General features: G+C 36.8%; 1 pseudogene; it reads left to right on the forward strand.

The window, feature by feature from the left end:
* Positions 1 to 25268, forward strand: LOC137394934 (dolichyl-diphosphooligosaccharide--protein glycosyltransferase subunit STT3A-like; annotated as a pseudogene).
* Positions 25269 to 25550: the final 282 nt, after the last annotated feature.

Below are 25550 nucleotides of genomic sequence, written 5' to 3' on the forward strand. Positions count from 1 at the left end.
AAAGAATGCAGTGACCTCCATAGGTGTCAAGAATGCGGTATGGTTAAAAGCTGCTTATTGTGTATCCATACGCTTATGCGGTTGCATGCCTGGGACAAGCCTAATTAGTAGCTATCATCAACAGCAGCTATTAGTTAGTTGCTCTTAGTTTAATGGTTGCTTTTTATTATTGCTCACCCAATGATCGAATGATTTTTAACATTCTGATGAGAATCATCTAACTCATATGAAGTTTGATATATGCTTGATAACGGCATTGTATTTGCCGTTTGTATAAATTTAATCCCTTTATCTAAGTAGAAATGTCTGACAGTTTTCAAATGTACGAACTTTTGTACAAGTTCACAATTAGGAGCAGAGATGGGAAGCTCGTGGGGGTTGGAAATGGTGTAGATTGTTGCCTAGCTCTAGGTTATCTGTCTATCAGATTTTAGTATTTAAGCTGTTGAAATTGATTATCCTAAATAGACTGCTGGTTTATGAACCCAACCAGCTTTCACAACAGACTTTGATTTTTATGAGCTGCAAAATACACATGAACTATAATTCTGATGCTTGTCAAATTGTGAGACATTTTTGTAGGCACAACTTATTAGCCTATAGGCTATGCAGAGAATTTTAAACTAGCTTGGTCATTGGCTCATTAAAGAACTGTTTGAAAATATAAATTGAACTGGTCACAGTTTCTGTGAAAGTTTAAAATCAGACACATTATCGAGTTTTTTCTGTTGTGACATCTTATTGCTTACCCTTACCCTACTATAAATTGCTAGTAAATGTGTTAAAAAAAGAACAAGTGTGAAAGTAAAATTTTCATACTCTTTGTAGATCTCCTGCTCATTGAAATCATTTAAAAACAAACAAGTTCGCTGGTCAAACGCTTTTATGTGTATTTTCCGTTTGACCCATAAACAGACACAAGTTGTTTGTCTTCTTGCACAGTAAACTTGTAAAAGCTTGAAATATTAAGTTACTACCTTGCTGACCTGTTACAAGCTGGTTCACTTAGAGCACTACTTTGAAGGCATGCGTAGTCTCAGAATATTCAGAGCAGCAAGCAGTGCACCTTGGAAAGACATAAGAACAGAATAAAACTTGCTTCTGATGAATGTAGAGCCTCCACATTCGAACTCTGCATTTTTGCATGGTCATTTAATACTGTTACTTAAACCGTAACTGTCACGTGCAACTTTCATCATATTTTCTAGGTAAATCAGCCACGCTGATTCCGATTTTGTACTCAAAATAAAGATTGGTCCACTAATCTTCAATGTCATTTAGGCTTTTTTAAAGCGTTTCAATATCCGTTTCGAAAACAACACAATCGGCATTACAAGCTCCGCCCATAAATATTTGGCGAAACCTAACTTTTTCAGGAACGGAAGTTAGGAATGTTTCGTCCAATTTAGAATAATAGAGATGGGTGTCTTAAAACCCATTATTATCTAAATCCAGCCTGTAAAATAATGTCTTTTATGAAAGGTATATAAACTATTTAAAATTGCTCGTAGCTTGTTATACGATGTTTAAATAGGCTGAACAATGAGAAAAATGAGCTCAAAAAGCGTGATTTTATCACTAGCTAGCGTTGTTATCGCGCCTTTTTAAATATGCAATGTTAACCCATTCAGGACTAATTAGTTATTGGTTGACTGCTCCCCCAGCCCAATTAATTTTTCACTAGCCTTACAATTAAAATAGAGCTACACAAAATTGAGTATAACTAGAGTTCTTTTTAAAATAATCTTGATTTGTTTTTTGCAGCATAACAAAGACATTCCAGGCTACAATGTGATATAAATTTTTGTGCACCTTTACAAATTCTACTGACCACAATTTCTAATAATTCTGTGAACTTTTTTTTTATCAAAATTGTTTTTCATGTTTCGTAGCAGCTCACAAGCAGTTTTTTGATACTGACATTGTTGGACCTATGTTAGATTGATAGCAAACTTTATCAGCAGCGAATAAAAAAAAAGATTTCTCAATTCCGAGCAATAGAACAGGTGTTACTAGCTTTTAACCAACACTACGTCACTGACAGTTTTATCAATTATATAATCAAACAATTTGTTAATTTATATTGAAATGCATTGCAGAGGTTATTATGAATATATTATGCATAAAAAATACTCAAGTTACCAGCTAACAGACAATCAATTACTAGCAAAAAAAATAGGTGTAAAAATACAGTAAAATATATTGTAAAAAATACAGTAAAAATGAATATGCATGAAAACGAAACAATATATACATGTATTATAAGGGTGTGTTCATTAAAAAATTATGACACGGTGAGAGTTATTTGATGCCAACTACACATGCATAATTGCTGCCATTATAAGTTAGTTGATGCAGTATTCATCAGATATTGGTGTTGAAGCCCTAGGCTCATCAACAATGGCATCATCACTCACAAGCCCTTGACTGTCTTCACCTACATGTAGCAAATATGATCGGTAGTAAGCAACCTATTTGCTTTCAAACTTCTTGTACAGCCTAGAAAAAATTGTGCTTTAGTAGCTTTTCAGGGTAAATACCTAATAACAAATTGAAAATAAGTAGTCTATTGCAGCTAACAATTGGTAATACAAATTGCAAATATTTTTGATACTGTAAATATAAACACAAAAAGTCATGAAGATGATTACTGTGGTAAGTGTCCCCTATCGACCAATATTAGAGTTTAGTGGTTGAGGCTAGTTTATAGTAGATGTTGAGGTTGAGAACTATATGCTTGACTAATTGTGGGTTGAACAATTGGATATAAATGAAATAAGAAATTTTTATTATCTTGTAGTTCTACAAGGAAATCATAAAACTTGTTTATTATGGGGTAATAGAGTGATGAGTTCATGCTGCAAAAAGATCTAAATTTTATTGGATTGAAAATGTTATAATCATGTGTATCATGAAAAAAATCCATATCTTACACTGTTAGAATAAAGTTTGTTAGAAATTCACAAGAAAGATTTCGGCTTTTTATCGTTTTTTTTCGGTAAAATTCTATAAATAGCCACATAAAACTTACCTTCTTCCATCAGAAAATTCTCATTTTCTTCTTGAACATTACTTTTGTTGCTATTTTCTTCCCCTGAGCTGATTACCGCATCTAATTCACTTAAAAATTTTGCCATCGTTCGGATAAACCTTTTCCAATATGCGATCATCAAATTTCCAAAACAGTTGATATCTATCACATAATTTGTTAGTTAAAACTTTCTTGTCCAATCACATATTTGGTATCAAAATGATGCCCAGACTCTTAAACTTCGTTTGGTGAATGAATAAAACCGATGTACCTAAACAGCTAAGCAATAGAGCAAATCAAAGTTTAACCCGAGTACTTCGGGAATGGGCCCTGGAGAGCACAACTCTTCCCGAGGTATTCGGGAACAGTCCTGAGTGGGTTAAATAGCTTATCTACCTTTCAGAAAAGAAAGGTTATTTTTAAGGCTGAATTTAGATATTAATGGATTTTAAAACACCCATCTCTATTATTCTAAATCGGTCTAAACATCCCTACGTAACTTCTGTTCCTAAAAAGCTAGGTTACGTCATGTATTTATGGGCGGAGCTTGTTGTGCCGATCGTGTTGTTTTCGAGACCGATATTAAAACGCTGTAAAAAAGCCTCCATTACTCTGAAAGTTAGTGAACTAATCTTTATTTTGAGTACAAAATCGGAATCAGCGTGTCTGATTTACCTAGTGAATAATGATAAAAGTTGTATGTGACAGTTATGGTTTAATATTTTGTGTCTTCATTTAATATTTGACAGCTTTGAGAAATTTGGTTTTGTGACAACTGAGTCCTTTGTGTGCTATTTTAGTAATAACAAGCTTACATTATAGTTTTCTGTTAATTAACACAGCAAATCTCCGTATGTAAAACTATTCAATGCAAGTGAGTGGATTTTAGGCTGCGGCTTAGGTTAAATTTACCACCAATCCTGCACTTTTTCGTGTCGTCATTCTATCGTTGTCTGCCATCTTTATGGACAACTTTTATCATTAAAAACATGAAACTTCTGCAATTAATTATTGCAAACAATTCTTTTGTTTGCGAATTTTTTATTTTGGTAGCAAAACATCACAGAAAAATCCTATTAATCAAGACAATGACGATCGTTTTCTACAAAGATGACGGCTTTTTCGTGGACGAGCGCATGTGCAAACAGGGTGGTGACGTCAAAAAAACGATGGATAACTGGTATTGTGCCGAGGTGTTGCTAAAGAAATGAAATAGTCTCATTTGTAATTCCTTGATGTTGTTATTACAGTGAACCTCCGTCATGCAGCATTAATTTGTTCCAGTGTTGGCATCGTAAGGCAATATGACAGATAGAGGTATATAAAAATACATAGAAATTATTTGATGCAAACACCTCTCGGCGATAAAATATCAAAATTGTATATATGTACTATACATTTGTATTAAAATTAGGAACAGAATAGTTTTTAAACCTTAGTACCTATAGTCAACAGCAACCATTTTACTGGTTATGGTCTGCAATAAAATGTAGCAGTACTATGTATAATACAAATCGAATGAAATTCTTAAATTTGAGACCGATGTATATCATAAACTTTGAATCTAACTTAAATGAATTTAGCTTACTAAACACACTTGAAGCTGAGTTTTAGTAAATATTTTACTAAACTTTAATTCGTTACCGTCTTAATTTATTGTTTTACGAAACACGGAGAATGCTAAACTGAGAGAGGGAAAGCAAGATTTGTATCTCTTTCAGGCGTTGCGGGAGGGAATTCGGCAAATAACAGATCGGCATCTTTGTGACTCTAACGTATGCAACATACCGACCACTAAATTAAAGTTTTGAGACACATTTGTGTTAATGTTATATGGCGAAACAAATGCCATAAGGAGAGGACAAAAAAACACACCTTGTTTTGCATCGTAAGTCGATAAAACCATAAAACAGGGACGCCGTAACTCGATGGTGTATTGTATAGTAGGCACTCCTACAACATGAATAATCTGTTCTAGAAAAGTTTATGTCATACGAACAGTAAAATACAAGTAATTTGTCTTTTCCGCTCTAAGATCTTTATAAACCCACCCCTTTGCCCTTTCAAAAAGGAAAAACTAGACCAAACATTCATTTGTTGGCTGTAACGTAACTGTATTTTTATTGGTTTGTAGCAACAAATTTTTCCTTTTTCTTATCACTTTCACTCGATTTACGGTCCATGGATGTGATAATCTATACAAACATGTATATAAATCTCAGTGTTTGTTGGTCTTTTGTTTTTCCTGTGTACAGTTATAGCAATTAAAGTCTAGAAATAAAAATCTGCATGGCAGCAGCTTTGATCTCAGAACTTCCCATCCACATGGAGACTAACGTAACCAATAAGCCGCGCGGGATACAATTGGTTCATTGAGCAGATACATGTAGCTATTATTCGAGTTAAAATACGCATAAAAATTCTGTGCGTAATATGCACAGTGTTAGAATGCTATGCCCAGTGTTGAAAGGCTCTGCATAGCAAGGCATAACAATGCTGTGTTACGCGCAACATCACTGAAGCTTGCTCTTATTAGGAAGTTTAGCAATGCATATGCTAGTTTACTCAAATTAGTGAATGCCAATTACATTCCCTGCCACTGTTTGTAAGCTGTTTTATATTACCATGCATTGCCGGTTATATAAAACAGCTAACAGCAACTCCCCTTAACTTATAGTAAAACTAGTAAAATATTCACTAGTTTCACTATAAGTTAAGGAGAGCACATACCTCCAACATCAATTTACAACAATGTATTCATCTTTTTCCAGGCAGGAAGGTTTATTCTCCAAAGAAAAAAAAAGAAAAATATCTTTCAAATTTGCAATCAAGTACAACAATACATTTTTACTACTCTACTGCTAATTATTATCTGTGCTTTACTGACACACCTGATGTTACGTCTTTTATGGATTGCCAATGGAGAATGACTGATGCTTGGAGTGTGCGTGTATGTGTTTATTCCGTTGACCTTAAAACTGCAAAGCAAATGTACATAATGAGTGCAGCTATACAGTAATTATATAAAACCCAAACAAACTGAATGTATGAACAAACAAAATAAAGCCTCGTTACCTCTATTATCTGTCATTACTGATGAGCAAAATACTTGATACCAACAGTGTAGTATGAGCGAGAACGAATGTTTATTCGATGAAGTTTTCTTTTGTCCTCTTCACAATAGTAGTAAGGTGTGCTTTTATATGACATGGTAAAGATTAATACTTTAGCTTGTGTTGTAAACCATGAGGTGCCTAACTGATAGCAAGAGACTTATGCACAGCAAGCTTACTCAGCGGGTTACGGAAAACCTGTGTATAGCCAAAGAATAATTCCTGATGACCTCCATTACACCCCCTCTGAAAACCTTGTAGTTTTCTCAATATCTGGAGTTGTATGTAGAAGTATCAGCTTGTAAACTGGTCTCTTCAGTTGGTTCTTGGGCGTTTGCAAGAACACATGCCTCACATAGCATCACTATTTGTTTGGGCTTTAGTTACTTTCCCGAGTTACCAGTGGCATCTAAGTAGTACATTGACCATAACTATCACCACATCTCCAGACTTGAGGTTCCACTTTCGCCCTCTCCGTAAATTCTGAAGATACTGTAATTTCTACTCATACCAGACTTGATCAGTCAGGTACTTCGCCCGTTTCCATCGTTTTTGACTGTATAGAGGTCTGGTGAGGCAAAAGAGCCTGGTGGTGGTGAGAGGTTTTTATTTTTTATGGTCAACAGGTTGTTGGGAGTTAATTTTTGACCTACTGTAGTGGATATGACCAAATGTTGATTTTGCATACTCTGTATTCTTGTAGCTATATAACTGATTGAAAAGATGGTTGATGTGCGTTTAAGAGCAACTCATTTTGCGTGGACAACTTGCCAGTCGTCACTCTCATAGCATCAGTCTTGGTGCCTGTCAATATAATCTGCATCAGACTGTTACCTTTGTACATGCATGTTGCGCAACCGTTGAATAGCTAATGTTGCATTGCGCAATAGTTAAATTGCTGACGTAGTATTGCGCAATTCATGGTTGAGTCATACTATTTCTTTATTAACACAGTTCACCTACTCAGTTATTACGCAACATTCTATTTTTAGCAACTGACTAATAATGCTGTTTTTTCTGGAAATTTCTGGAATAATGTTTTTAGTATATAAAGACGGACATGCTGCTGGCTAGACATTCATTATTCATTTGGCAACGCTATTCATTCAAAGGCAACGTCTAGTGAAAAGTTTAAATCTTCTCTCGATAGACCCGCACAAGGGGTCATATATAAGAACTCAAGGGCTGTCACCACATCTACTGTGTGACAATGCCAGCTTTGGCAGTTGCTTGTCTTGTGCTATCTGACAAGAATCGGATAGTAGATGTTTCGGTTTTGTCTAGGTAGCTAGTTTTCTCTGATGATGTATTACTTTGATTGGCTGATAGAACCTGTAGCGTGTCTTTGGCTATGTCTGCAACAGTAGAATATTCATGACTCCACAAATAACTGGCTGTATTGACAGTAGTTGGCGGTACAGGCAAGACTCTCCGGGTGCTCAATAAAGAGACTGTTGTGTCAACTGTTTGAGGTACATCTTGTATTGTGACTTGGTTGTCAGGTCGGTTTATGACCACTTCATGAGTTGTTACTTGTTGACGGGTTTCTGTGATTACGGCACTGAGGCTGATATTAGTTGTTATGTCATTTGTTGAATCAACTGGATCAGTTGTCGCATTTACACTTTGTCCTGACGCCTTCAAACTTTGCTTCGTAGTACCTAGGTCAGCTTCAGTTGCTTCAGAAGTGGAACGATTAACTTCAACAAGATGGTCGTTATCATTCGTTGTTACCAAATTCGTGCCTGGTTTGGAGATAATCCTGTCAGCACCTTTTGTAGTTTCTAATAAATGGTCAGTTTTGATATGTTCCCCAATATCTGTTGTCTTTTCATCTGTAGGGTAAGTATTTGTAATAGCTTGGCCAATAACGCTCACTTTTTCTGAAGCCTGGCTAGTTGTCATGACAATTAAAGCAACATCGGTTTAAGGTAGTACGACTGTGTCAGTTTCTATCTCTAATGTTTCATCCGTTTTAGAGGTCACTATGTCAGCTTTCGTATCTTCAAATGTCTGACCGGTTGTCATGCTAGTCAAGCAAAAACTTGGCAGAAGTTCTGTACGTCATGTAGAATCTATGCTATAGGATGTGTATGTTATAGGGGAGTCTACTGTAATAGGTTGTTTTGGGTAAAAGATTTCTACTGTTAACAGGTCAGATATGTTTCCTTTATAATGCATTCATCTCTACACCTTATATGTTGTGTTTAGTTACCATAAAACCTCTAATTGAATGCCATGGCACTTTATTTTTCAACCCTTCCTCTATGGTGGCAGTCAAATAGATGTGGCGTTCAAATAGATGCTGGCGTCGTATTTTTCAAATGTCTCATCAAAATTCTGAAGATAGATTTAGCTCTTTTAAAGAATAGAGAAAGCATAATATTAATATGCTTTATTAGTTATCTTGAGGTGTTGACTGATGTTCTAAAAAAAGAATCAAGGAGATTGGCCCACTAGAAGCTGATATATAGCCAGCCAAACACAGGGCTACCTAATAAAGAATCAGAGGAAAACCATTCGAAAATCCCGAAAACTGTGACGTACAAAATCGACTTAATGTTCATGTGCCGGAGTTGCGCACCCTTACCGCCGTTACGTATAATGACTGTTTTGGCTACGAGATGTGAAACGCTTCTCGCGATAGTAAATAATTTACAGACTAGCTCTGGTTTTTCAGGAAAATCAAGCAAACATTGTGTGGTAAAGGCATTTGCCCACAACCCCTCGCCATGATTTTTCAAAACAGAAGAACAGATTCTGACTATTGCGCTTCAAATTTTAACTCGATCTCCACGAATATGCTCCGAAGATCCTCTGTTCAACGAACGGCGCGTGTATAGTCTATAGGCGACATCCGCGATATGCAGTTTGTTTAGAATAAGAAATAGGAATGTGACTTTTTGCTCATTCATCATTTTTCCAGTGTGTATCTACTGCAGCATTCAGTTGATTTTCATGAATATCGTCACTATTAACAGACTGTAAGTTCACTACACCCATGATCCTAAAAAGAATAATTTGACCGTGCTGCTCTTGCTGAAAGAAAAGAAAACGATAACTTTTGATTTGATTTTTCTATCGATCTATTATCTTATCTATGATTATTTTTTATGATTAATATAATAATCATAATGCATATTATACAAAATAATAATAAAACTGCGTATAAAATAAATGATGTAACTAATATAATTTGTAGAAAATTCCAAATGATAACCGAGATTGATGATTGTTGTAATTGATTCCATTTATTAGCTAAAAGTTAGTTAAAAAAATTATTGGGTTAGTTCATTGCTATTAGTTAAAAAAACCTGAACAACGCTAAAGATGAGTCTGAATAGGGAAGCTAAGTAGGAGAACAACAAAACTGAGCTGAACTAGCAAGTTAGCGGAATGTTGCGAAATAATAGATGCGTGTAATTATTTTATGGTAAAACTAATCTACACGTCAGAGGGACTGGTTCGGAAATCTCAGAGCAATAATTGTTAGGCCCAATTTGATTGTTCTATACTTCCAGGGATTAAACCAATTAAAACGCCGTGATTGTTATAGGAGAGCGCATTAGTTGGCTTAATTGACCAATGGCACACAAGTCGATTTCATACGTCATATATTGATGATTACCAAAACACTTATGTTTTTTGGTAGACCTGTGTTTGGCTGGCTATATCTCAGCTTCTGGTTGGTCAATCTCCTTGATTCTTTTTTTGGAACATCAGTCAACACCTCAAGATAAATAATAAAGCTTAATAATATTATGCTTTCTTTATTCTTAAAGGCCGAAGTGAATGCCACCTATATTTTGCCCTCCCTCTGCTGAATCAATATTAACCTTGTTAGATGCAATAAATCGGCTAACTTCCGACTTGTCAAATATCTCTTAAAAATATGCATTGAGAAGCCAAAAAGATCTCTACCAGTTAATATATATCGCTTGCAATTAACCTGCGATGATATTACAGCCTGTGTCCTACTTCAAGATTGTATATGGACTTCGATACGTACAAAAACAATGAAAGAACTAATTATTGTTGATGTAACCAAGTCATTATTAGTACGAGTTTGCGGACACCTTTTTACTGATCACTCGCTATTATGATTTCGCAAAGATCAGAGAATGTCAAGGTGGCAGCCAAATCAACTGACGTTCAATTAAAGGGTGGCGCTCTTTTTTCAACTCTTCTCCTATGGGGTCAGTCAAATAAAGAAATATGATGGTTGTTCAATTAAAGGTTTTACAATAGCTATGAAGGTACAATAGTCCTAACAGAAGCCTTGCTTATTGTTCACAATCTTGTTATTCAATGATTATTAATAAGTTTGTCACACCCAACTACAATGTATATCCATGTACACAGATATAAGGAAGGTTAACATTAGGTTTATTACAGAGTTAAGACAGGTGTGAATATCAATTATGAATTATATGCAAAATGTTGTTTCATTGTTGAGTTCACAGACCTAAAACCTGTCTTTAAATTGAGTTTTAATGTTTCTTTGCGTAGCGAAGACTAATGTACTCATTCAACACAGCAACACTTTGAACACACAGCAAACATTCTGTTTTATTTGTCACCTTTGTTTAAAATTACTGACATCCATTCATTAATAAATGATTGATATTTTCTGTCAGTTTAGCGTTTCTTGGGAACTTCCATAGTCGATAATTTTTTTAAATATCAAAAATGTAAATTCCTAATCTAATACTAACTGATAACCAAAGAAGAACTCTAACAGTCCCGTTGTGGCCTAGTCTTCAGCCGTCGTAGTGAAATGAAGTGTAACATTTATATTCGTGTCAGCGGAATGCAGTGTCTTATGCTAGTTACCACTCATGTCTCACACAGACAGTTAACTAAGAGCACAGAAATTGGCAGCTGCCAGTAATTAGTCCTCGGGCCATATGACATGGTGTGGCTGAATACTTTATGTAAAATGGTAAAAATACTTTCAGGGTCTAGACCCTGCTCATTGACAGTATGTTGCCCACAGGAAGAGTCTGGACCCTGCCGATGGGCAACCTATTGCCCACTGGCAGGGGCAGTATGTTGCAGGGCAAGAGGCAGTACTTCAACCTTGCCTACAAACGTTGGAGTATTGGGCAGGGGCAGGCAGGGGTCAGTACTTCAACCTTGCTTAAAAATGCACTTGTATGCTGAGAGAATTTTAGGCAAGGTTATTTCTGTTTTGTTTTTAGAATGTTTTGAATTGTTGCCAATTATTTATGAAGCTTTGTTAAAAATGGTTAAAAATCTGCTATACTGTTTCTGGCTACTTTATTTATTCTGACAGTTGAGTACATTGTCAGATAGATAAGTATCTGGGTTCAAATCTAGCATCCTGGTATGGCTATGCTATAATCATGTTGTCTTGACAATGGCCTAACCTTTGACAGATTTACTGACTTTGCTCATAATAGTGATAGTAAGGAGAATGGTTTAGTTAGTGTTTGTTTTCTGATATTAGTTTTAACAGGAATAACCTATGGTAATCTCTTTTAATGACACCTCTTATATATATACTCGCCATCAAATGGCACAATAATAATAATGGTCAAAGGAGTCTTTGCACATTAATTTTCCTTAGCTACCCACGCTTGTTCATGTTTCCATTTTTCCTATGTTGAAACTAAAATCATTCCGGCTTTTACAGATCAATTTTTTTAACTAGTGGCAGAAAAAGTATAGATAACTGGCATTATATGTGTTATTGTTATAGATAAAAATTAAGGCTCTTGTAGTAAAGTCTGCTGTGTTTCCATTGGTATCCAGGTTTGATGGTCACATCAGCTGCCTTGTTTGAAGTTTGCACTATTTTAACATGGAATTTGACATCAGAAACATCTGCGTTTCCCTGGTTCCCATTTTTCTCGGGCCTCACTCCTTCTATTCCATACCTTCTGACCAAAGAGCTCAAGGTTTGTTGCAGAGATCATGAGGGTTAAATGTGTGTTTCTAAGCAGCAAATACGTAGATATGGGTTGTACATTTCTCAGCTGACTTGAAATGACAAAAAATGAAATACTCATTCAACTTTTATATATTGTTCACTCAGCAGGTCTTAGTTTGTATCCCATTTGTGTTACATCTCAACCTACCTGCACTGCCTGTCAATATTTCTTATTAAGATTGGATTTGGCGACTAATTTTTATTCGAGTTTTAACTTGTTATATGACAGTTATAGCAGGTATGAGTTTATGGTAGTCTTACATGACAATTATAATCTATATGTAGTTATTTTACAATAATTATACAGTTACCATATGCATCACATAATCTTATATACCTCAACCTTAGGGTTACATGAACTCTATGGAACTTTCTAACTACAACATATTTGCTACATAGTGACTACAAAGTGATAGCGCAAGTATATGAGAGAGAGGTCAAAGTTCAGAAGGAGCATCATCATAGCCTGGCATGATGTATAAATCATAAGTAGAGTTTAGTTAAAGGAAAAAATTGGAAATGCCTTGTTCACTTCATGCAGGATCAATCAGCTGGGTCGGTGGCTGCTGCCTTCATCTCCATAGTACCAGGCTCTATCAGCTCAGGTCTGTCGGTGGTTCCTATGAAAAACGAAGGAATCGCCATATTCTGCATGCTCTTAACCTACTACCTCTGGATTAAACTTGTCAAAACTGGTTCGATCTTTTGAGCTGGTGTTTGCTCTGTTGCCTACTTTTACATGGTTAGTAGTTTCCTTTTTATATTTATCACTGAGCTAGCTTTCAGGTAAGACATGTTCTCGCTCCCAAGTATTTATGACCTACCGAAAGACGAGTCGTATCGGTTTTTTCACGATATATTTCTTATAAAATTAGTTATTAATACGAAGAAAGTAGGTAAAGATATTTGAAAACTGCTACAAGTGGAAGCGAAATTTCTGGTCTAACATCTCGTGCAAAAATTAAACAGATTGGTTTGCGTTGTTGCTTAGAAACAGGGATTGTAAACAGAGTCGTGCCAATGCCGGTTTTGCGGTCACTAGGGTTTCTGACACACCCTACTTAATGCCGCAAATGTGGCCGTTAGGCTTCAATGAGTTAAGTACAGAGATTAAGTAGTTGTGCAGTTGTTCAGAAATATTTAAAGGCAATAAGTAGGTGCTGGATGTCACGCGTTGTAGTCTCGTCGAATGCTCTATTTTATCCTAACATTAAACTTTGGAGACGATAGTCTGACGGTCAGACTGACACTGATATTATTATGTGTAGTAAAGATATAGATTAGTTTTACTTTATTATCCTTAACCTTAATTATTAGTTAAATTTATTAATTATCACTACTTTAATTATTAATGCTATTATATTACTTTATTTCTAGTATCCTTCCTGTCATGCTCATATTGTTATATTAAGTTAGCCATTTATTATGAGACATTTCATTTAGCCGAGTTATTATAGTTAGATAACTTTTAAAGACAGGAAGTATATTCCTTAGATGATTCAACTGAGTCATCTTATCTCTTACTTGGTTTTTTTAAGGGTCATAATCACTGTTAGTTTGAGACAATAGTGTTAACATTGTTTATAGGTTTTACAGTGACTGCTGCTGTTTGCAAGTTCATTGAGAGCTCAATAGGATTGTTTGTGTAACAATTTGTATGACTGAGCCTCACACCTTTCATGTCTGAGTTTTGACTTGTTGTCTCTGATGCATTATAGCATTTAGTATGTCCAAGTTTTGTACTACTTGCCTTGTATATAATGCACATCAGTTCTTGGGTGTCAGGTGTCATCTCGGAGAGGCTATGTATTTCCCATCAACCTTATCCCTCTTCACTTGTTGGCACTTATGGTTACTTGAAGGTTCTCTCACAGGATATATGTAGCCTACAGCGTAGTAAGTACTATGAAATACATTAGCGTTTATGAGATACAATCTTGTCTATGAGATATACCTGCGTCTATGAGATATGCTTGTCTCTATGAGATACACTCGCCTTCATGACATATTTTATACTATCATTTTTGAAAATAAAATTTTAGTTTAAAACGTATCTAAAAAAGTTGCCTATTTTCTTCTGTTAATGGAGATTGTAAAATGTGAGTTACCTAGGCTAAATCGCCAAATGAATAAACATTGTGTGCATTCCTAAGAATTACATTAGTACACTAGTTCGTTATCCGGTTGTAGTACAACCTTACGACTTAGTAGCCTGTGTTTAGGCTATTATTCACAATCAATATAATATCAATTAGACAAGCAGTCTTCACCCTTTGTTCAATTGTTCAGACATGATTAAAATTGTATTTTCCATTTATCATTAGGTATCAAAGCAAGCAAGTTAAGGACACGGTATGCATGTTTGACCCAGAGAATTATCTCCCCTTGATTTTGTTTTGGTTCAGAGAAAGCCAATGCATTGGCATCCATTTAGATTACTCAGATTTCTGAGCCATGTTATTCATAAATCAAGCTTGTCGGATCTGTGTCTACTAGTGTAATGGCCATGTGATAGCTTTGTGTTATGTTGTTGAACCTCATCCTAGAGTTGTTGGTATTTTTGTTACAGGTTTATTGTCTTGGTACCCTCTTGTTTATCTCCTTTGTTGGATTCTAACCAGTACAGTCGAGTGAACAAATGGCTGTAAGTACCTACTCGTCGTTGTGGTAAAAGGGGAGATGTAGGGCTATACACAATATGTAAACAACGGTTGACAATTTGAAATCTAACCTTGTACACACGAGCAAGCCTTTTCACCCTATATCGGTTACCAAACTCCACTTGCCTGTAAAAGTACTCGAGGTAGCGCACTTCTTTGTGGACTGATTATCATATTGGAGCTCCGAACCTTTTATCACCAAATGAAAAAAGTAGAAGTAATGTATTGCAAAGTGTAAAACTCAATAAAAAAGAGAAGTTGAATATAGCAAATAGTGTCAGGAAAATTGGCGCGTTCCCCTTACTGCTGCACAAGGAAACAAACCACTGAGTGCAAAGCAATAGGAATATATATATTTGACAATATATATAATAATATTACTGCTGTACAAGGAAACAAACCACTGAGTGCAAAGCAATAGAAATATATATATTTGACAATATATATAATAATATTACTGCAGAAGATTAGATGATCTTAGAAAGAGATCATGTTTAGTATTACAAACTTATTATTAGTATTAGAAACTTCAGTATTACAAGATCAAAAGTATACTGCACAAAGCAGCAAAAGTTTCATAAGCCGGAAGTGTGGAAGTACAAAAAGAACTAATGTTCTGTCAGCAGCCGCTCTTTAGTTCTCGGTCAGCTGGAATTGCCTTCGGAAGTTTTGCTAAGCCTCAAGAACGAATAGTCTAATGGACTCGAAACTATGAATTTATATTGACATTGTATACACACACAAAAATTGTATACGCACAGACAAAATTTTTTTAATCCTATATACACCGGAAGTACAGAAAAACCCTAGCGGAACTATGAATCCAAGGTGAATCAGATAGGTAAACATTTCCCTGAATTATTTGGAGCGCATGTGTTAAAGTGTTAAACTTAAATTGTTTTAAACATTCAGAAGTTGTCTTATCATAAGCTAAAATATGATAGCAAAAGATATGATATAGTGAAACTAGTTGATTTTGAAAGTGGGTGAAGTTTGCTGCATAAAATTATTCCTTAACCCTTTCACTGCCGTACGCGCATTTATGCGAAATCCATGGTTGACTGCCGTGTATGAATTTTCTGGCAATTGCATAGTAACCTAATTTTATTATTCGTTGACAACATAGCCAACGACCTTTAGTACCTTTATGGTATTGACAGTATTGTTCGGAAACTTCTCTATAAAAGAAGCCTAAATTTGCGAAGCAATTTTGAATCTTTGTTTGGGATTTTCCAACTCAAAAATGCACATTTTTCATTTTTAATGTTCAAAATATTTATTGTTACATGGCTCCCTCAAGCACCTCCCAAGTAAGAAAATTAAAAAATACTTATGTTGATGGCATTATGGCCGATTCCGATTTTAGTGATTACACAAATAATGAAAGCAATAGCTCTGACGACGATGAGATTAATATTAGTGTTGCAACAAGATGTCATTTTCAAAATTTTAGTTTTACATAGCTTTAGTAAGCTATATAATATAGCCACAAAATTATAGCTTCACATACATGTAGCTTTAGCAAGCCATGTAGTATAGCTAAATTGACAATGTTTGCATAGTGATGTTTGTAAACATTTAAAACAGTTAACAACATAAAATATACTTGTACAATTTTTTCTTAAACGATGTTTAAAATTGAAAAATTATGAGTATGTATCATGCTCTAAAATCAGCAATTTTCAGTAAAATGGCTAGCAGTAGGCCAAAAGCTAAATTCCTACATGGATGGCAGTGAAAGGGTTAAGATCAGGTTTGCTATACAAAAATTAGTAATTGGTATCATAAAGGTTGACTTTCAACAATTTACATTACAGTTATTTAGTATCAAAAGGTTCACAATGTCTTTCTCTGTTGTGTGGTAGGTTCAAAATATGTGGAAATGTGATTACAAGCTCCTAAAAGCTCAAAAACGAACAGTTAAAAAACGACTGTAGGTTGGAATCCCTTTCTTTTATGACGTACTCAACTCAACGTGGTTATTGTTTTGACACATGGTGTTATCAACCGAAATGAAAAGCCAATTGAAGGCACAATATAAAACGTCTCGGAGCACTAGTTTAGGACTAACACTTTGGGTTCTACCAAAAAGCCCTCATCAAATATACATGTAGATGCTCGCTACTTCACAGTTTCTTTTCAGCCTTTTATAATCATCTAGTCATAATCTTATCATGTGACCCATATTTCCTAAAAATGGGGCAAGCAATTTTTACAATGTGCATTTTTCGACCAGCACAGGTGACCAACAGGCTCCTCATGTTTATCAAAGGATGGTATGCCCCTTCCAGCTAAGAATAAACAATTAAACTGATTTTTAGGCCACGTTTTGAGTTATCAGTGCTCAAAGTGACAGCATTATGATGATAACGAAATAGATGACTAAAGATAGTAGACATGGTTTTATTGAATGCGTGAAGTTTATTCGTGAAAGTATTTTGACGAATGAGGTCGCATGAAGGTGTTAACAGAAGCACATCGTGTTCAACTACGTCATATCTGAGCTGTTTTGAGAGGGGTTCCAACCTACGGCTGTTTTCGTGATGGCTGTGATTAACTGTTTGTTTTTCATCTTCTACGAGCTTGTAATCACATTTCCACATATTTTGCAATTACAACACAACAGAGTAAAACATGGTGAACCTTTTGATACCAAATAACTGTAATGTATACTTTTTTGCAAGTCAACCTTTAAGATACATCCTGTTAGTCTAGTTTTTAATTTGTCTATAAACTAGCCTGGCTAGCCGTTGTTGTCTGCATATTAAAATCAGCTTGTAAACAATGAGCGTTGCCTGTCACTCGCTATCAGCTTGGCACATTGCCAAGGTACAATTTGAGTAAGCCGACCAATAAGAAGTACCACTCTCCGTGACTTACACCCACAGTTTTTCGTCATGATCAAAAGCAGTAGCCCGTTTGCTCCCATATACCGACATATATCGCCTAGCGATTCCATCAAGATTGTGTGGCTAAATTGGTAGGGCGTCGGAATGGCAAATTGGAAGTCCGAGATCAAATCTTCGGCGATGTGGATTCTTCATTCCAAGATTTTAATACCTATAGCTGGACACATTCAATGATGACAAAGTTTGATATACAATATACAAAATTGATCATGGGTAAAACGCTCAAAAGAAAATGATGTCTTTTCTTTTGAGCATTTTAACAATGATCAAGTTTTGCCAGTGTCAATCTAAAAAACGTCCTGGCAATAACGTCACCTCAAACAACAAACCAATCTCAAGTGATAGAAAAATCTCTATACTTTTTGATAAAAACGTTTTAAACTTTACATTAGAAGTATTTAATTTGAAACAAGCCATTTGTGCTTTTGATTTATATTATAGTTTGTATATGTACATGTATCTACTAATAAATAAGTAAATACATGGACTTGTGACAGTGCTCTGATAACTTGAACGCTCTGATAATTCGAACACTTTCGCTCGGTCCCGTGAAGTTCGAGTTATCCATGTTTGACTGTATATAGATATATTTCTCAAAGTTGGTCGTGTGTATGTGTGCATGCCCAGCTATAGCTATTGAAATCTTGGAATAAAGATTCTGTATCGCAAATGATGAGACATCGGAACCCCCCTATTCGCTAGTCTGACACCTTACTAAACAAGCCAGACGAGTTTGATAGATTCGCTAGGCAATATATGCTGTTATATAGAAACAATTACTCTACCGTTCTCCATTACGACGCAACATGATGACGTAACGGCATGGACAGCGGTGGCGTAATTTTATGCTTGCTCAATCGTGAGAGCAAATAGTTAGCTCTTATTAGTAAGCTTACTCAAATTAGCCATTGGCAATGGGCCAGGCTAATAGCAAGTGGCAGGGAATAGCAAATAACAATTACTTCTCATTGTTTATAAGCTGATTTTTAATACCCGGGCAACGCCAAGCATATACCTAGCAATTTCAAATGTTATATGTTAAATACCAATAAGTTTTCGGTCCAAAGACTTTTTTAGTACCCTGGCAACGCCGAGTAGTACAGTTTTTTAGCATACATATGCCTTATTGAGGAGTAAACAGTATCAAACTTTGATGAATTGTTGTGATGTCGGAGTTGTCCTCTTATTAAAACACTGCAGCTGTGCTATACCTTGTCCTAATACTGTTTACAAACTATAATGAGATTGGAACATTTCCATGGTCACATTATATTCACAGTAACACAGAAGCACAGAAATTCATCTTTTTAATAACTAATCACGTTCTTATCACTTCCTTAATAGGCATTCGGCGTGTTTGGATTCTGTCAGATTTACACGTTCGTCGACTATGTCGGATCTCGTATGACATATGACCAGTTCACCCTTCTGCTCAGGACCATAGTGACTGTTGTTGGAGGAATGGCGTTGGTCGTCGGTGGACTGCTCACTGCTACAGGTATTGTTTGTTATAAAATGTAATTGTAGAAGTTTAAATCTGTCACACCGTCTCTCACTAGTTTGTTTATATGTAAAACTCTGTTTATGAATTGTCTTTTTATGCAGGCTTCAATATTGACTACAGTAACTCATGTACATCCGTAAGCTTTTATTTCTCTCTACAAACAGACACTAGTTTAATGATGTTAATGTCTTATTATATAAAATTTGTCTTTCATATGTCTTATGTAGAAAGAATTTTACTTCTTGAAAATAAATCAACTTGATGAGTTAATGTAAACTTTGAGTGAAATGAAGGCTAAGTCTGGTCTTCACAGTCGATACATAGCAAACATATAGTATTGCTATATCTACATAATATTTAAATATAGTTGTGATATATACATTTTTATTTAATTGTTCTTTTCATAGTTGGTATAAGTAAAAAGTAAAAGTAAACACTCATGTCTGTATTCATACTGGAGTGTCTGACCTGTGAGCAGGAGGTTATAGTTCTATAACCAGAAAAGGCAACTGGTGTTGACAGGAATAGTATCCAGTCTAAAACTGCTCTCCGTAACTGAGCATGTCCAGTCATCAAAGTTAACATTCCATTGGCCTCAGGCGTGTTCAGTCATGATCACAGAGACATTGTTTGCACAAAAATGTTCTAAATAACATACACAGCTTCTGCTAGCAGTAATTTTGGAATATGGCATGCTTAATTTTTTCAGTATTGCTCACACAGACATCTGGTAATTGTTTAGGTAAATTCTCTCCTTGGACCGAAAGGTTCTACTCCCTGCTTGACCCATCTTACGCTAAGAACAGCATCCCCATCATAGCTTCAGTTTCTGAGCATCGGCCTACAGCATGGAGCTCATTCTATTTTGACTTACAAATGATCGTTTTTATGTTTCCATGTATGAAAACGTTATCTAGAACAGTTTTGCATCTATGGAATTTGGATGTTTTATAGCTGTTAGGTTATATTAGTGATCCGAGCATACAAACCAAAAACTATAATACGAGGACCATGTTATGATCATCGGGTACAGATAAGGTCAAGGTAGCTTAAGGGGAGATCACGCCTTTCAAATTGAGTTTCATATTTAACCTGACCATGATTTGAGAATGTTAATGAGTATTGAGTAGTAAAATACTTTCCATAACTTTGGACCACCTGTTGTTGTAGTTGGTGCCTGACTTTATAAAGCTCTTTCTTTTGCATCCGGAATGTACTTCTGCTTCAGTAAGCTCACGGATGCCAACATTTTTATTATTGTGTACGGCCTTACAAGTATCTATTTTCCGGTGAGATTTTTATCTGTCATTATGACCGTTTTTTACTGTTATTTGCTTGATATTCTGTTTGCTCTATGATTTCAAGTGATTCATTCATTTTACCCAAAATATTTTCAACAGAACTATGATTGCTGTTTGTATTTGCCACTGTAGGGAGTAATGGTGCGTCTTATGTTGGTCTTGGCTCCTGTTATGTGCATCCTTGCTGGCATCGGGGTCTCCACCATCCTCTCATTGTACATGAAACATATGGATCCAATCTTTGTGTCAAAGAAACCTGAACCACCCAGTAAAAAGACATTTGAAAAGATGGTTAGAGAACTCATCTACCCATGTAAAAATGAGGTGGGTTAACGGAGGGTTCTCAGTAGCTTGTATGTAATACTTTTAGAATGTTGATGTGTGACTATATCATGCCTACAGATCTACAAGCTTTAGTTACCGAGGGAACTAGAAGTGACTTCAAAAAGTGGTACCTTCTGAAACATCACCATTGTTAGCGAGAAGAAAATTACATAGAAAATGGAGCTTGGCTAAACAGATCAATTCAACATTTTCTATGAGCATTGTTTCTATGGCTTGTACTTATTGAGGAGTTGTTTCCTTTTGAAGGTGGCCACTGTTGTAGTCTTCACCATGACCCTTTTCCTCATCACCTATGTTTTTCACTGCACCTGAGTCACTTTGTAGGCCTACTCCATTCCTTCCATCATTCTCTCCGCCAAATCAGGCGATGTTGGCCATGTTATATTTGATGACTTCGGGGAAGCTTACTACTGGCTGAGGCAAAACACTCCAGAGGTAACAAGGATGTTCTTCATTGTGATATTTAGTAATACCGTAAAATGCAAATGTTCATTCGTGTCCTGCTAACTCTTGCTGAATAATATTGTAGCTAAAGTGATATTTACTTTTTGAAATCCAAGACTAACTATGAACCTGTTAACAACGTCTGTTGTTCATTTGAACACTCATATTGGTTAAAGATTTTTTATTCACTCTCTGATTAGTTTGGTCTTCTAGAACTTGCCTCCTCCCTTTGTAATGCGCCTTAGTTGTTTATTGACTATATAGCTAGCCATTGATTCTCTCGCTAAGTTTATATACGCACTTGCTTTTCTGTCCAGGATGCAAAAATTATGTTTTGGTGGGATTACGGATATCAGATAACAGCTATGGCTAACCGAACAATTTTTGTAGGCAACAATACTTGGAACAACACTCACATATCCAGAGGTGGGCAGGTGGGCATCTTAGCATTGACTTTGCTTATTCTTTCATTCTGAGACATTCAATAAATCTATTACTTGGCTACACAGTATGATCCCATTTACTATCTGTCATGCAGGCAATGTCATCGCCTGAGGATAAAGCCTATTAAATCACGAGAGAGTTGGATGTGGGATATGTGCTTGTTATATTTAGTGGTCTCACTGGATATTCCTCAGATGGTAAAAACTCTTTTTTCCAATGAACTTGCATTTGAACACCTTCCTCTCGATCTCTCTCACTCGTCTCGCTCTCTCTCACTCGTCTCTCTTCCCTACTCGTCTCTCTTCCCTACTCGTCTCTCTCTCACTCATCTCTCTCGCTCATCTCTCTCGCTCATCTCTTTCATTCATCTCTCTCACTCATCTCTCTCTCACTCATCTCTCTCACTCATCTCTCTCTCACTCATCTCTCACTCATCTCTCTCTCACTTATCTCTCTAACTCGTCTCTCTCACTCATCTCTCTCACTCATTTTTCTCACTCATCTTTCTCACTCATCTTTCTCACTCATTTTTTTCACTCATCTCTATCACTCATCTCTTTCTCAATCATTTATTTCTCACTCATCTCTCTCGCTCATCTCTCTCACTCATCTCTCTTTCACTCACTTGTCTCTCTTTCTCACTCGTCTCTCACTCGTCTCTCTCACTCCCTTCTCTCTCACTACTCTCTCACTCACATTTTTCTCACTCGCGCTTTTCTCACTCACGCTTTTCTCACTCACGCTTCTCTCACTCACGCTTCTCTCACTCACGCTTCTCTCACTCACGCTTTTCTCATTCACGCTTTTCTCACTCACGCTTTTCTCACTCACGCTTTTCTCACCCACGCTTTTCTCACTCGCTCTTTTCTCACTCACGCTTTTCTCACTCGCACTTTTCTCACTCGCGCTTTTCTCACTCATGCTTTTCTCACCCACGCTTTTCTCACTCGCTCTTTTCTCACTCACGCTTTTCTCCCTCACGCTTCTCTCACTCACGCTTCTCTCACTCATGCTTTTCTCATTAACGCTTTTCTCACTCACGCTTTTCTCACTCACGCTTTTCTCACCCACGCTTTTCTCACTCGCGCTTTTCTCACTCACACTTTTCTCACTCGCGCTTTTCTCACTCATGGTTTTCTCACTCACGCTTTTCTCACTCGCGCTTTTGTCTCTCACGCTTTTCTCACTCGCACTTTTCTCACTCACGCTTTTCCCGCCCACGCTTTTCTCACTCGCTCTTTTCTCACTCACGCTTTTCTTACTCACTATTTTTTAACTCGCGCGTTTCTCACTCCTTTCTCACTCACTCTTTTCTCACTCACACTTTTCTCACTCACACTTTTCTCACTAGCGCTTTTCTCACTCACGCTTTTCTCCCTCACGCTTTTCTCCCTCATGCTTTTCTCACTCGCACTTCTCTCACTCACGCTTTTCTCACTCGCGCTTTTCTCATTCGCTCTTTTCTCACTCGCGCTTTTCTCCCTCACGCTTTTCTCACTCGCACTTCTCTCACTCACGCTTTCCACACTCACGCTTTTCTCATTCGCTCTTTTCTCACTCGCGCTTTTCTCCCTCACGCTTTTCTCACTCGCACTTCTCTCACTCACGCTTTCCTCACTTGCGCTTTTCTCACTCGCTCTTTTCTCACTCGCGCTTTTTTCATTCACGCTTTTCTCACTCACGCTTTTCTCACTCACGCTTTTCTCACTCGCACTTCTCTCACTCGCGCTTCTTTCACTCGCACTTCTCTCACTTGCGCTTTTCTCACTCGCGCTTTTCTCACTCGCGCTTCTCTCACTCACGCTTTTTTCATTCACGCTTTTCTCACTCGCGCTTTTCTCACTCGCTCTTTTCTCACTCACGCTTTTCTTACTCACTATTTTTTCACTCGCGCGTTTCTCACTCACTCCTTTCTCACTCACTCTTTTCTCACTCACCCTTTTCTCACTCACACTTTTCTCACTCGCGCTTTTCTCACTTACGCTTTTCTCCCTCACGCTTTTCTCACTCGCACTTCTCTCACTCACGCTTTTCTCACTCACGCTTTTCTCACTCACGCTTTTCTCACTCGCTCTTTTCTCACTCACGCTTTTCTCTCTCCCCTTCTCCGCTTTTTCCCCTGCTCCGCTCTCTCCTTTTCCGGTTCCTTGTTGTTCCCGCAACCTCTGCTCCTGCTCCCGCTTCTTCCTTCTCCCCTTTTCCTTCTTAGAACACGACAGGAGTATGCCGATGTTGTGTACTAATCATAAAAAATGCTCTTTTCAGATATCAACAAGTTTTTGTGGATCGTACGCATTGGCGGCTCAACACCAGAGAGCGCTCACATAAAGAAAGCAGACTACTACACTTCGCAAGGAGAGTTTAGGGTTGACAAAGATGGTTCTCCATCTCTGCTCAACTGCCTCATGTACAAGCTCTGTTATTATAGATTTGGTTCAGTCTTCGCTGAGCAGAGTGAGTGTATATTTGTTTCTATAGCTGATTTTTGTATATCTCAGTTGGAGAAATCATTTATTTGTGAGGGTGTGAAGGAAACTGCCGGGTCACCTTACTTCTCCACAAGACAGTCAAGCAGTACATATAAACACCAAGAGTCTTTAGTCATCAAAGAATATATATATATTCCAGCGTAAATATATACATTGTATAAACACATGAAAGCAAATGTGTGTGCAACAATCGTCAGTCATGAAGAGAGCCTGCGCTGCTCTTCTGGAATGAGCCCGGCAGTCTTTTATATGCTTCTTTTCTTATTTGCTCCTGCTTATCGCCTCTAGACATCTTCCTTAGTGATGTAACTTGAATATGTTACTCGGCTGTCGTATCTAATTCATAATTGGGTCAGCTAAGCTGAGTGTAACTGAGCTGACTCATTTTGTTTATAACAACGGGGATGGTCCTGTTGTTGTGCCAACTTGATTCCATTAGCCGAGCTGACTTGCTTCTGCATATAATACATGCCACTACTTCTTGGTCTTCCAGCCAGACCGCTCAGTGTTGGTGCCTGACTGGCTGCCACTACAATAGACAATTAGAATGTTGGATTATCTCTTACAGAGAAAGGTACTATTTTGACAGAGTAGGTGGAATATCAGCAGCGCCGTGATGTTTACAATTTTATGCAGTTTGTTATGACATTCTTCATCTTTTTTTTGCAAATTTGTAGCCAAGCCATCAGGATATGATAGAGTACGTAATGCCGATATTGGTAATAAGGACTTTGAACTCGATGTGTTGGAGGAGGCATACACCACAGGGCATTGGATAGTTAGAATATACAAAGTAAAAGACTTGGTCAACCGAAGCGTTTTAGAGAACCCATCAAACCTTTTGTATAGTTTCTCAGTCTCATGCTAGTACATTCTTTAGCTTACGCAATGGCTCAGCTACAGTGATACAGATGTCTCTCAGAGATATATAGCATCTGGTTAGATTCATGTCATGAATAACTCCATATAACCTGCTAGTAGCTTTCTTGAATGCATGATCTACGTGTGATTTGTAGCATCAGTAATAATTTAATATGCTGTTTAAACTTAGTTTTACAGTTCAATAAAGCCTATGCACTTCTCGGTCGCCTTTATTGTATAAGTTTTGTCTGTTTTGCTAGTGGATAGTTCAGATATTAGGTATGATATGCCAGGGCTCAGGTTTCAGATTTGATGAGTAGACAAATAGCAGTCCATAAAGGAGTCTTTAGACATCTTCACCTTGAATATTGTTTGAATAATCCCCTAGTAAACACCAGGTAAATGAACCAATTAATATTTAGCAGACCAGTACTAGATGAATACAAGGTGGACAAAACTTATGATGTTTAAGCAGCTCTATTCATCTCTATAGAAC

This window comes from Watersipora subatra, chromosome 4 (assembly GCF_963576615.1).
Source record: "Watersipora subatra chromosome 4, tzWatSuba1.1, whole genome shotgun sequence".
NCBI lineage: Eukaryota > Metazoa > Bryozoa > Gymnolaemata > Cheilostomatida > Watersiporidae > Watersipora > Watersipora subatra.